The following is a 14,210-nucleotide window of genomic DNA, read 5'->3' as shown; positions in this document are numbered from 1 at the left end:
TATGTTGCTAAAACATTTATTCAATATTGATAGCTTATTTTATGCCACTTCTAATGGGTATTACAAGTATATTAAATGGTAAAATGCATACGCCTTTTCTATCAACATTCACTTAATGTTAATGCTTTTTAAAATATTCACGGAATAATAATAACCACTCACATTCAAAATTATTTATAATCCCCCCTGCAGTGAGTTGCTGATTCACCAAAGGCAACATGTTAATACACCAAAATTACTATACAACAAATGCAAAGAAGAAAAGAAAAAGATAAGGTGACTGCTCCATAAATTCAAATGATGACTTTTAGATTGGATATCATTTCTATCCTACAGTACCCACTTTGTAAGCTGGACATCAATTATCCAGGAAGATTGTACCCTGGCTTGTGTTATCTAAATCCTTGGGTTTTCTTCCTGTCCTTTAATGACCACACCAATGCCACAAATACAGATAGACCAACAGTTGGTTTTTTCCCCAAATAATAATACTTGGTTGAAAATATTGCAAAGATGAAATAAATGATTTGGAAGTATTTATTAAGTTATGCAAAAACATTGTTAGAAGACTGATCATAAGCTGGAAAATGGCTAGGTTCTTGTGCTACAAAGGAGAATAGGATATGATCACAGTGTCTGAGGAGATCACAGTGATTAAAATAGACCTAAAGTCAAAATAAAGCTATCTTTAGTATCATAGTTGTAAAGCTATAATAAATGTTATAACACAGGACTATTGGAACACAGAGAAGAAAGAGGCTAAACTTCTCTAAGGCAATAGAGGCTAGATTCAGGAAGGAGATGGTATTTGAGCTGGGTCTTAAAAATGAGTTGATAAATAACAGCCTGCTTTGTTCAAGAATGGCAACTATTGAGTATAGTTAAAGCAGATAGGATAAGAAAGGAAACTAATTGAAGATAAAAGTGAATAGTTAGTATGGTGCTGGAAAGAAAATAGCTTTACATGCTCCACTAAGCATTCTATCCTACTGGCAAGGGAGTGAAATTCATGGTTTTGAAATATATGACTAAGATGCTTGGAGCTCTGTGCCTATATTTATGGTAACTGGTAATATGGAGGAGAATGTGTTAGAGGGAGGACAGAACAAATGCACGGAGAAATGGTAGAGCATAAAAGATATGTATTCCACAGATGTATATGATATAGACACACACATTTTGACCCAGGTATTAGTCTTCTTAATAAGGAGTCATGAAAACATTACTTTGGAAATAAAAGAGAAATCAATTTCAATTGCTGGATCAGGAAAAATAAGTTTGTTTTTGTTTTGTTTTGTCTGCACAATGCTCATTGCTTTTTATTATGTTGTTGACAATAACAGAAATGAGAAAGATAAAGAATGCAGGATATTCATGGTACAGAAGAACCTACCTGTGCTGGGAGCAGTTATATTTCTATGCCAATGATGTTGACATTTTATTTATCACAATCCTGCCCAAATGCTAATCCACTTTGGATTAATTGCTTCCAAAACTGTATTTTAAATGTTGAAGCTGTAGTGAAATAATTAACTCTGTGACCATTTATCATATCATGTTTTAATGCCAAAGGGACATTATGAGCAATGAGTATTTATCGATGTTCTAATTGTAACTGAGCAGTGATGTCCTTGTTTATTATTATTATTTTTAAACAGCATTTTATTTTTTTTTTGTTTTTTTTTTTTTTTTTTTTTTTTTTTTTTTTAAATTTTTTTTTAATTTTTTATTTATTTATGATAGTCACCGAGAGAGAGAGAGAGGCAGAGACACAGGCAGAGGGAGAAGCAGGCTCCATGCACCGGGAGCCCGACGTGGGATTCGATCCCGGGTCTCCAGGATCGCGCCCTGGGCCAAAGGCAGGCGCTAAACCGCTGCACCACCCAGGGATCCCTTAAACAGCATTTTAACACCTGGCATCCATAAAAATTTTTTTCTTCTAATGCTTTCTGCATTGGGTTCAGGCTGGCATTGAGGGCCCAAGATATACAGGGAATTAACCACATTTGTGATGAAAAGTGAAGGGGATATGGAACTCCAACCTGCCATAAATACAGGACAGGTTTTCTCAACCTCAGTATTATTAAAATTTTGACTTGAATCATTGTAGGATGTTTAGCAGCTTCCCTAACCCCTACCTCCTACATGCCTGTAGCACTCACCTATAGTTCTGAAACCAAAAACATCTCTAGACATTGCCCAGTATTGCTACTGATAGAAAGTGACATTAAGACATACCTTCACTTGAAAGTTACACCAATGAAATAACCTACCATGTGTTTTACCACTAATTATTCAGTCTTCAAAGTAAACAGTTGAAAACAAAATCACAAGAGATCCTTTAACAATATTAGCCAGAGCTAAGTCATGAGTATATGGGGATATATTTTGGCTTTTTGCCCATCAGTAATGGTGTTCAGTTAACCCTTATTTTTATCCATCCATCTGGATCACTGGCACAGTAAACTTCATTATCTTCCTGGAGTAGCCAGGATTATGTCTTTACCCACATAAATCCTTTGCTTACTAAGTATGTTCTATATTTCCATATTCAAATGGATTTTTATAAAAACTAAATTCAGATTAGTATGCAGTTTCTTTCTCCTCTCCCATCTATACATTGGTGAACACTAACTTGTTTTCTCTTTATCTGGTATGAGGAAAGGGGTAAAATATGAGAACGTATTTAGACTCTCTTCTAAGAACGTTGTGATCTTAATTTAGTAAAAAAAAAGCTATAGCATCAAAACTGCTGTCTTTGAAAGTGGAAAAATATAGATTATACCTTGAAGAATAAGAAATAGTTAACAGAACTTAGGAAAAATGATGGAGTAGAAAGTGAATGGTAAGTCACTGAATTTAAATATCATTTGTCTTGGGTACTCAGTCTACTTGATTCCTACCATAAAAGAAAAGAGAGGGACAGCTGGTGGCTCAGTCAGTTAAGCTTCTGTTTTTGGATTAGATCATGATCCGGTGGAACTCAGAACAAGGCCCATCCTCCTAGGGCTTCCTGCTCAGGAGGAGCCTGCTTCTCATTCTCCCTCTGCCCGTCCTCCCACTCATCTCACTCTCTCACGCTGTCAAATAAATAAATAAAATCTTTATTTTTTATGTTATTTATTTTTTTTAATAAATAAAATCTTTAAAAAAAGAAAGATAGGGGCAGCCCTGGTGGCCCAGCGGTTTAGCACCACCTTCAGCCCAGGGTGTGGTCCTGGAGACCTGGGATGGAGTCCTACGTCAGGCTCCCTGTGTGGAGCCTGCTTCTCCCTCTGCCTGTGTCTCTGCCTCTCTCTCTGTGTCTGTCATGAATAAATAAATAAAATCTAATAATAATAATAATAATAAAAATAAAAAAAAATAAAGATAGGAAGGGAGAGAAACCTGGTAAGTAGGAAAAAGCTATGGGCAATGTGGCGTGAAAACAGGATAGTTTCCAAATTCTAAATCTAGTAATTTCTAGCAGAGCTCCTGGCTAAGTTGCAAACTTTCTGGGTTTCAGTTTCTTCAGTAGAGGTTACTATCATCTTTTAGATTTGATTTAGGGATTAAAATAATTATACATCATAATTGATGAAACTGAGATTTAAATTTAGTCATTACAACTCCAATTTAGTAACTCTAGAAGTTATAATACGTTATAAAGGACCTAAAAAAAAAAAGCTCCTACACACAGTTAGCAATGATAGTTCTCTACCTTCAACTTACTATGTGAAGAAAGAGAAATGTCTGGTGATTCTCCTTTTTGTGACCATCCTCTGTGGGCATCACCTTAGTTCAGGTCTTCAGACAATTTTTGCTCAACTCCAATCAAGTTTTTCTACTGTTGCCAGGGATATCTAAACCAGAAATTTGATCATTGCTTCAGTGTCCTTCAAGAGTTTTCTCTGGCTTTTGGGATGTCCCTTTTCATTTAGCAACATCTATATAACTTAAGATTTGTGTATCTTTAAACCAAGCAATTTCATAGTTAGGTAGATAGATAGATAGATAGATAGATAGATAGATAGACTCTTATACATATCTACCAGGAGACATTTACAAAATGTTCAGTGTTACATTGTTTATTTTATTATTTTTAAAGATTATATTTATTTATTCATGAGAGTCAGAGAGAGATAGACAAAAAAGAGAGAGAGGCAGAGACACAGGCAGAGGGAGAAGCAGGCTCCATGCAGGGAGCCCGATGTGGGACCTGATCCCGGGTCTCCAGGATCATACTCTGGGCTGAAGGCAGCACTAAACCGCCAAGACCCTCGGGCTGCCCCATTGTTTATAATAATGAAAAATGTTAAATGACCTGTGTGATTTTTTCAGAGCAATGACTAGAAAAATTATAATATATTCAAATAACTTAGTACTATACCCTTTTATACATTGTAAATGAATGTTCTGCATTTAAATAAAAATAGACTATTTTACAAAGAAGTAAAATAAAAAACAAGAATGCACACAGCATAATATAGTTGTGTATCATCTACAAATAGAAAAAATAATAATATAGCTGGGGGTTACATATCTGTGTAGCAAAATTGGGGACAATTACTACCTATAGTGATGATGAGGAGGAGGTGAGTGAAGAATTTTATAGACAGGGTATTTTAAATGTATTTTTAATTTAATTTTTTAGCTGAGTGGCAGGCACATAGTGTTTATTATATCATCCTTTAGATCTTTTTGCATGCTTTAAATAGTTAGTGGTCTCAACAAAAATGAATGGTTGAGAATAAGTTTGTGAAAAAAGTCCCACCATGAATTGATCTTTGCATATATACTGTCCAGTATTATTTATCGGCCATCTGTTGATGCTTATCCTCCAGCCATAGTGAACTACGTACAGTTTTTGAGCATATTATTCTCTCTCCTTTTTGTATGGCTTACATGAAGCTAACATCCTTTCCATTCATGTTACTCCTACTAATTTTTAAGGCTCAGCTCACTCCTACTAATTTTTAAGGCTCAGCTCAGAGCTCTTATACTCCAGCATATTTTCCTCGAAGTCTTTAATTTGGATGATGACTATGTTCTGATTTCTCATGGCACCAGTTCTCCTTCTTCTTCATCAGTTCTTTTTTTTTTTAAATTTATTTTATTTATTTATGATAGGCACACAGTGAGAGAGAGAGAGAGAGAAGTAGAGACACAGGCAGAGGGAGAAGCAGGCTCCATGCACCGGGAGCCCGACTCGATTCCCGGTCTCCAGGATCGCGCCCTGGGCCAAAGGCAGGCGCTAAACCGCTGCGCCACCCAGGGATCCCCTTCTTCATCAGTTCTTAAAGCAATAGCTATTAACTAGTCACACATTGCATAGCCAGTGGAGGCTAGCAAGGGGGCTCTGCTTAAATATGTATTGAGGAACCCAGATGATGGAGCATACAGTTGTATAGGTGACTTTGCAATCATTGTGCCAGGAAGAAAGGGACATGGTAGATCATGGCCTGACTCTTAAGACTCCTGACTAGAAATGATCAAAACCAAGTCCACTCACAGTCATTGACCAAAGCAACTCAGATGGTCTCTGCTAAGTTCAAACGGAATGTGGAAGTACAATCATCACAACATAGTTAAAAGGTGAGAGCGGTTAGGTGTAAAATATGTGAGGAGTCCTAACCCCTACAACTATAATAGCACTTTTCATGTTGAATTGCAATGAATTGTTTACTCTCTTACGCAGAAATCTTGTCTTAATATCTTGGTGTGTCTACCACCCTATCACACATTCAAAAGAATATTTGTTGCTTTGGTAAGTAAACGGGACCTCACTAAATAACGATACTTTTAGATTGGTCATGCAGAAAATAATTTGTGAGTGACTATTAGAATTTCATTATTGGTTTGTTTTCCGAACATAACCTGCTTGATTGACTATAGGGTTATCAATCTATAAATTTTCAGAGCAGACCATATTTAGTTCAGTCTTTCCACAAAGGAAGGGATATCTCAGCACCTATTCACTTTTATGTGCCTGCCAGATGTTTGCTGGAAAGTGATAAATCAGGTTAGTCTATTGGAGTGGTTTGTCTATGATCTAAGAGTAGGAGAGTCAGTTTCTTCAGTTTTCTTGGCATAGATATTCACTGTAAAAATCCATACTTCACAAGGTTTTTCCAAGGTGGTTACTCATTCAAAAACATAAGGATCTATCCCTCTTGAAAATGGTTTACCTATTTAGCACCAAAAGAGTAATGTTGCTAGAAATCCATTTTTTCCTAAGACTTATTTCCTAAAATATATTTCTTCTTATGCACTTATCTTTTCTTAAATAAAAATTATTTTAGTATGTTGAGAGATGGGAGGAACACATCATATATTCCTTTTTATTCTTTGGAGTCATATATACTCTTACATTTCACTATTTTAACATTTTAGGGAATTTTTGAAACTTGAACTAAGCACTTGTCACAGATAACTGATCTGATAGGTAACATCTTATTAAAAATACATAATAAGCATCAATTTGTACCTTTATATTGTAAGTTAAATTTGTCACTCACTTTTGCAAAAGCACAACATAGTTGCATCCTAAACTCTTTCAGTATGTACAAACACTTTAGCACAATCCCATTACTCTAGCAGCAAAACCAGACCTTAAAAACATAAACAGGATTAGTTTCTGCTCATCGTCTTCAGGGCTCCCCCTTGTGGTGCAGGCCATCATCACCTGGACTATTTTAGCAGTTGATTTGTTCTCTCCCATAGCCAATTGAATGATCCTTTTAAAACACAGTTAAGATTATAACCACATTAGTACTTTGCTTAAAATCCTCCAATGGCCGCCCTTCTCACTCAGCATGAAAACCAATCCTCAGCATTGTACACAGGGTCCTAATTAATTAACTTGCTCCTGTCTTATTTCCCTACTTTCTGTTTTTCTCTGTCCCTTGTCTACTGTTTTATCTACATGTTATTAATTAGTTCTCTGTCTAAAAACTCATATGTAAATGTAATTGTAATTATTTACCCCATTTTCAAGGAGAGGAAATTTTTTTACAAAGTCTACCATGGAGAATCATGATTCTTCTCTTAAATTTCCCATCCAAACTCAACTTTGTGAACCTATTACATATGGATTCCCAGATGCAGAAGAAAGTTATTTTATTTTCCCAATATGAAAATATTGTGTTTCTCATGGCTTAGTTTGTAGCTGTGTAACAACAGAGAGATTATGAAGATTTGTTTCAACATGGAGTTACCAGTATGGAGGGAGGGTAAAATGCTGAAAATACATCTGCAAGAAATCTCTCAATTATTAATTCCTTCCTTAGTTTTCCCAGAGTACTGACTACTGGGTGAAAAGAGACCTAAAAACTGCTTGAAAGGAAGATAAAGATTTTACTGGCATAGTAATACCACGCTAACTTAAAAAGCGTATCTTCTAGAATATGATATCTACTTAGCAATATTTGGCAAAATGCCATTAAAATTATACATTTGAAATTAATATCTGCTATTGTTATATAGGATTTTCCAAATATGAAATCCATTTAGCATTTCTAAAAAGGTAGAATTGCATTAACTTTTAATTCATTAACTAATTTCATTATTCACATTAACTTTTAATTCACTTTTAACTAATTTCTCTTCCAGCACTGAATAAGCACAGACGTGTTTTGACTGTCATTGTTTTTAAAGATATTAATTCAGTCATCCAGTATAGTATTATAATAGCTTTGATAAGACATTTAAATGTTCACCTCCCATCACTGATCTTTTCTTGATTGGAGTTTTTCAAGTGTTTCTTTCATACTCAGATTTATAGCTCATGCAAAGTAACTTATAATAATCACATTGAAATATCTCTGTATTTAAATCATTATTTCAATGCCTTTGACTTCTGAAAATGAAGGTAAAAAGAAAGAAACTGGCTTAAGAAATAAACATTTAGAATTAATATGTATTTTCCTCTTGAGTTCCAGGGTTATGGTAACTGTCACAGTAAAAATCTTATTTGACCCATTATCTTGGATCAATAAAAAAATAGCTACGTTATTCTTTTAACAAAGAAGAGTCTGTCAGCACAGGAAATCAGGCCAGGCATTTGTAAAGACCACCCCACCCTTTTTGTTTAACACAACCATTCAGTACTTTGAATGGTAACATCATTCAATGCCAGAAATTTCTATCAGGAAATGAAATTAGACATTTCCAAAGTTCTGTGATCCAGAACCTGAGACTCTCTCTACCATTCAGCTACATGACTATTATACTGCAAGTTTCTCAGAGTCCATACAACAAAATTCATTTTATTTTATCATTTTATTTTTTTCAAAATTCATTTTAAGTAACTCAAGTATAAAATAACTTTGAAGGAAGCTTTAAAATCAGGTAGAGTAGCAGATTAAAAACTGCCGTGAATGTGACCAAACAGAAGTCTTACATCCTTCAGTAACAGTTGGCCATTTTAGTTTGAATACTATGAGGCTGATTCCTGTACTTCATCTATCAGTATGTTACAGCTTTTCCTTTTCTCACTCAGGAGTAGCTTAGTTTTCTTGCTTAAGCACTACTTCCCCCAAATACTCCCCACATAGAATTTCATTGGATGTTTTACCTTCTCCCTTCCTCTGCATTTCAATAAAAATAGTTGTAGTCTGCCCCCACCCCCACCCCCAGTTGACTTACAACTAAAGAAAAGGCATTATATTTCTCTAAATTAATCCATTCTTCGATAAAGAGTTTTTTAAATCCTAATATGTATGAGGCATGGTTTAGATGCTCTGCTGCCTTTGACAAAATCTATACCTGGAAGGAAAAAGCACACTCACCACAGGAGATGATAAATTGTGAGATCCTTAAAATCAAGGATCCTAGTTGTTCCTGCTTACATACTTCTGCCCTCATCTATATCTCCTTCAGAAAGAGTGTGGCAGAAGAGATATACTGAATAAATATTGTTAATTGATTACAGATCACCCTGTAGTACAATGAAGGTAATGCTTTCTAGCATTCTTCATATTAAATAGCTGGTTGTTTACTTTAGAGTGAACACTCTGGGGACGATCATAATTTCTTATTCACAATGGTAAATTCACCTGCAACCTGATAATAAATACTGAATATTTGTTTATAAAAAGTGAATTTTAATTTAGAATATGAATGACAGAAGGGAATGAAAGATATAGAGGCAAACCCAGACTGATACCCCATTTTTCTCTGTGAGTATAGTGTTGTGTTTTGTTTAAGATTTTTTTTATTTGTTTATTCATGAGAGACACACAGAGAGAGAGGCAGAGACATAGGCAGAGGGAAAAGTAGGCTCCATGCAGGGAGCCTGATACAGACTCCATCCCTGGACTCAGGGATCACTACCAGAGCCAAAGGCAGACTCTCAACCACTGAGCCATCCAGGGGCCCCAGTGAGTATAGTTTCAATTAACAAGTGATCAGTGTTTGGGCTAGATTCTGGTACAGGCAGTATCTGTTTAATATTTGAAGTATCAGAATACGATAGTACAGTATTTATTTCAAACTTATAGAGAACCTTCGGCCTATTGCCCAATATGGAGGTAAAGATGAGTTTTGAATCTTAGTCACTTGAGCCCAATTCCTGTTCTCTCTGTCTTTTTTCGCCAGTTATCTTAAGAACATTAAATAAAAGAACTTTTGTTCCTAAATATATGGGAATTCTCTTTAGACTCTTCATTGAAGAAGGGCATGGTGAGAACAGAAAGGGACATTATTATGTATTCAACTGTAGCAGGCCAGATAAATGAACTGCAGTTACACACCTGAGACAGCAGTGCCCTAGATTTAGTGATTTAGCACAAAACAGAACAACTAGTCAAGAAAATGATGTGGTTAGAGTATGTGATGAGACAGTAATAAGAGGAATTTTGGCTGTCATGACCCTTTCACTACCTAAAAGCTATGATTACTTTCCCAAATGCTAAGCCAGTAATGTATAAAAACCAAGGTAGGGAATAAGCCTAAATTCCTCAGATGTGTCACGTTTTAGAGTATTTCCAATTATATAGTGGTCTTAACACCTTTTTGGTCTGAATTTCATCAGGATCAGGGTTCAAGAAGAGACCATGCCCAATCATGAAGAACATTGATATCTTTTGTTTTTGCCATTGTTGTTATTTTGAGAACAACATTTGTACAATATCACTTACAGATGTTTCCCATGTGCTATTTTTGACCAGAATTTTTAAGTCTCTTAAAAGACTTAAACAACAAAGCTGCTTCCATTGACAAGGAAGGCTCAATGGGGAGAGATTCTCGTTTTTGACTGTGTCCAACTAGATGTCTCCATTTTAAGTTTAAGGTCTTATTGTTTCTCATCAGTGTCCTAACTTTAACATGAGTGAGTTGGTAAGCCTGGGCATTCAGTGGATGAATGTGTTTTATAAATAAACACATAATTTATTTATAACTACCTAAAACTGGAAACAACACAAATATCCCCCCATTTGGTGAATGGAAAAACAGTTTGTGGTTCATTCATACAATCAAGTATCACTCAGCAACAAAAGAACCAACTACTTACATACCCAAACCATGGCTTGATCTTATTGCATTATACTAAATAAAAGAAAGGCTGCATAATGTATGAATCTATTTATATGATATTCTGTTAAAGTATAAAAACAGAAAACAGGTCAGTTTTAAGGAGCTGAAGGTAGAAGGAGAGGTATGATCTAAAAAAATGGTTACAAAGGAACTGGAGTGGAAGGGAGGATAAAACTTTTCTATCCATTATAAAGAAAAATAAAATTTCCACAATGAGATACTTCTACATAGCCAATGAGATGGCTAAAATTAAAATGACTGTTGATACCAATTGTTACTGATAAGCAAGTAACTCTCAGACATTTTATTACTAACGCTTTTCTATTAGTAGTGTAACATAGTACAAACACTAGGAAAAAAAAATTGTCAGTTTCTGATGAAGCTAAACATAGTCATCATATAACCCAGAATTTTCCATTTTAGATTGAATCCAAGAGAAATGAAAACATATACATACATAAGAACTTGAACAACAATGTCCCTAATAGCTTTATCAAACTGGAAACAATGCAAATGTCTATAAGTGAATGAATGGATAATCAAGTTGTGGCATACTCAGTAAACAAAATACTACTCAGGCATATAAATGTATAATCATGACATGTTCAACATGAATGACCCTCAAAACATTACACTGATTAAAACAAGGCAGCCTTAAAAGAACCATTCTTATCTGAAATTCTATTTCTACTTGAAACCCGAGATAAGAAAAATTTAAATTACAATGATAGAAAACATATATGTGGTTTCTTAGTTGTGGATGGGTTGGGAACTGAATGGAAAGGGAAATAAGGAAAACTTTTTGGATAATAGAAATCCATTTATACAACTCATTTAACCATATCCTTAAACTGGATTTAGTTATTGTGTGTAAATTGTATACTTCAAAAAAGTTGATTTGGAGGACATAATACGTATATAGTGTGAATATCCCCATAATGAGTATTTTAAATATTGCTTATTGGTTGATGTTATAGCTGGAGGACTTGTTAGAGGCAAACACTTAACAGTTCTAAGAAGATCACTTCTGACTTTTGGGGATTTATGGTGTGAAAATTCTACTGAACATTATCTTCTAAACGAAAATCACAATACACTGTGGAAATAAGAGACAGCCTCAAGCACATGCCACAATGGGAAGCCTTATTACTCCCAAGGCTGTGAGATTATAAATATGAAAGAAATCACTAATAGAGGAGTAAATAAAATAAGCTACAAAACATCAAAACCCAAAATAGCATGATAAAAAATAGGCTTAGTTATATTAAAGAAATGGTACTCATAAAAAATAGTAATTTAAATAAATTTAAAAAAATAATTAGGAGAATATGAATAAGAGGTTAGGTATAATTCAATAGAATCAGTGATTTGGAAAATATAATGAGGAAATTGCCCAATATTCAACATAGAGAAATTAAGCATTAAAAATATAAAAAGAATTAATAAAAATATGGAGAAAAATAATATTTTCCAACGTTTGTATGAGAGAGATTACCAAACAAGGAAAAGAGAAAACAAGTAGTAAGAGACATTACTAAATTGCACTCTATATTTGAAAAATGAATATGGCATAAGAAAGAGAAATTCTATTAACATCCAAAAAATATTCTAGAATTAAGTATATTACTTTAAGATAAAGATGCCTTTTCAAAATGATAAAAAAGTCTATCCATTAAGAATATGTAACAATCCAAAATGTGTGTGCACCTAAATACAAAGCTTTAAATACACAAAGCATAAACTGATAGAACTGAAGAGATAACAGGACAAGTCCGCAAACATTTGAAGTTTTCTCTCAGTAACTTGCTAGAACATGTGGAAAAAAGGACATAAGACTTAAACAATGATGGCAACCAAATTAACTTAAAAAACTGTTTTATACAAACCCTTAAAACTGCATTTTTTTCTCCTCATCTATGTGGAACATTCATCACAAAAGACTGGAAATGTCTTGCAAAATTTAAAAATATTGCAATAATTTCCATGAGTGTTTTCTCATGGAACTAATAGAGAACAATGAGAAAAGATCGTTCCAAAAATCCCTCTTTGCAAATCAACAAACTTGTAAATAATGCACAGGCCGATGAAACCCAAAGGAAACTAGAAATATTTGACCTGCATAAATATTAAAGCACAATATATAAGAATCTTTGGAGTAAAAGCAGTGTTTTAAGAGAAATTTATAGGTTTAAGTGCCTACATTAGAAAAAAAAAAAAAAGAGGTCTTTACATTTAAAAAAGGAAAAGAAAGAAGTGCAAATTAAACCCAAGATAGGTAGATGATAGGAAAATCTAAAAAAAATAAAAATAGCACACAATTGCATTTTTAAGAAGCTAATAAACATTATTTTTAAAAGCTTTAAAAGTGATAAAAGCTTAGTGTTCCAGTTATTAACATACTGTATAAAAATTACCCCCAAATTTAAGAAGGTAAAATGACCATTTACCATGCTGCTGATCCTGTGAGTAAGGATTTTGGACCAGGACTTGCCTTCCTTCTACTTGGTATTTGTTGGGACAAATCAAAAGTTGGGAGCCGGAAACATCTGAACGATTGCTCATCCATGTATCACTCATGCTGGGAAGACCCAAACAGTTGGTAATTGGACACAATTCATGAAACTAAATTAATAAAATTAGATCTGAAAAAGTTAATGATCAGGAGTCTAGTTTTGGACTGTGCTTAGAGTATGTGCCTTCTCTCTTAACAGGTCATGTTATGATCTGAGTGAAACAGAAGAGGAAAATAAACTTGAGGGGTAAAAATTATAACCACACGAAAAGTTAGGCAGTAGGGAAGCTGATAAATGACAATCAGCAGAATTATTCACAGCTAAGATTCCAAAGCTCTACCAGGAATAATTTATGCATAATGAAACTGATTTTGATTCTGTGCAGTGTTTGGATATGTTGATTCTTTTAGAAGGCTTTTAAAGGAAGAAACCTTGAGTAAAAGTCATTCATTTTCCTCTGTGTATCATAATCACTCACAAAGAAAATATTTTCTTTTCTATGGGGAAGCTGATGGCAAAATCTGACCAAGAGCTTACATCCTTACTCTGCATCTGTAGTAAAGACAGAAAACTTGGGAATTGCAAAGGGAATACATCCTATATTTTTGTGCAAGGAAGACGCAGAAGTGAAGGAATAGGGGGAAACTCAAGAGAACAAGAGAAAAGTAAATGAATAGATTATAAAGATTGTGAAAAAATGAAGAAAGAATGAACGTAGCATTATGCTCCAATCAAACACAAATGGAGATGAGTTTGAAACTTCCCTGAGCAGATAAAACCAGTTAATCTCACAAGCAAAGCTTAATTTAGCTTATTTTGCAAAACAAGAGAGATTAACTTGACCTGGGTCACCTCTCGCTTATGCCTCTGAAAAATCATAAGTGAAACTTAAATAGTACCCCAAGATTCATTTGAGATTACCACTACCCAATTCCTTTTCCTTTAAGGAAAATCTAGTATTGTAGCCAAACCCTGTAAAGAATAAACACTCACTCCCTTTGCACTATATAAAGCTCTTTAGAACAACATACCTCTGAGCCTCATTCCGTATTTTTTTTATAAATTTATTTTTTATTGGTGTTCAATTTGCCAACATACAGAATAACACCCAGTGCTCATCCCATCAAGTGCCCCCCTCAGTGCCCGCCACCCGTCACCCCCACTCCCCGCCCTCCTCCCCTT

The sequence above is a fragment of the Canis lupus genome, chromosome 16 (genome assembly GCF_048164855.1).
Source record: "Canis lupus baileyi chromosome 16, mCanLup2.hap1, whole genome shotgun sequence".
Lineage (NCBI taxonomy): Eukaryota > Metazoa > Chordata > Mammalia > Carnivora > Canidae > Canis > Canis lupus.
Note: the sequence above shows the minus strand (reverse complement) of the source record.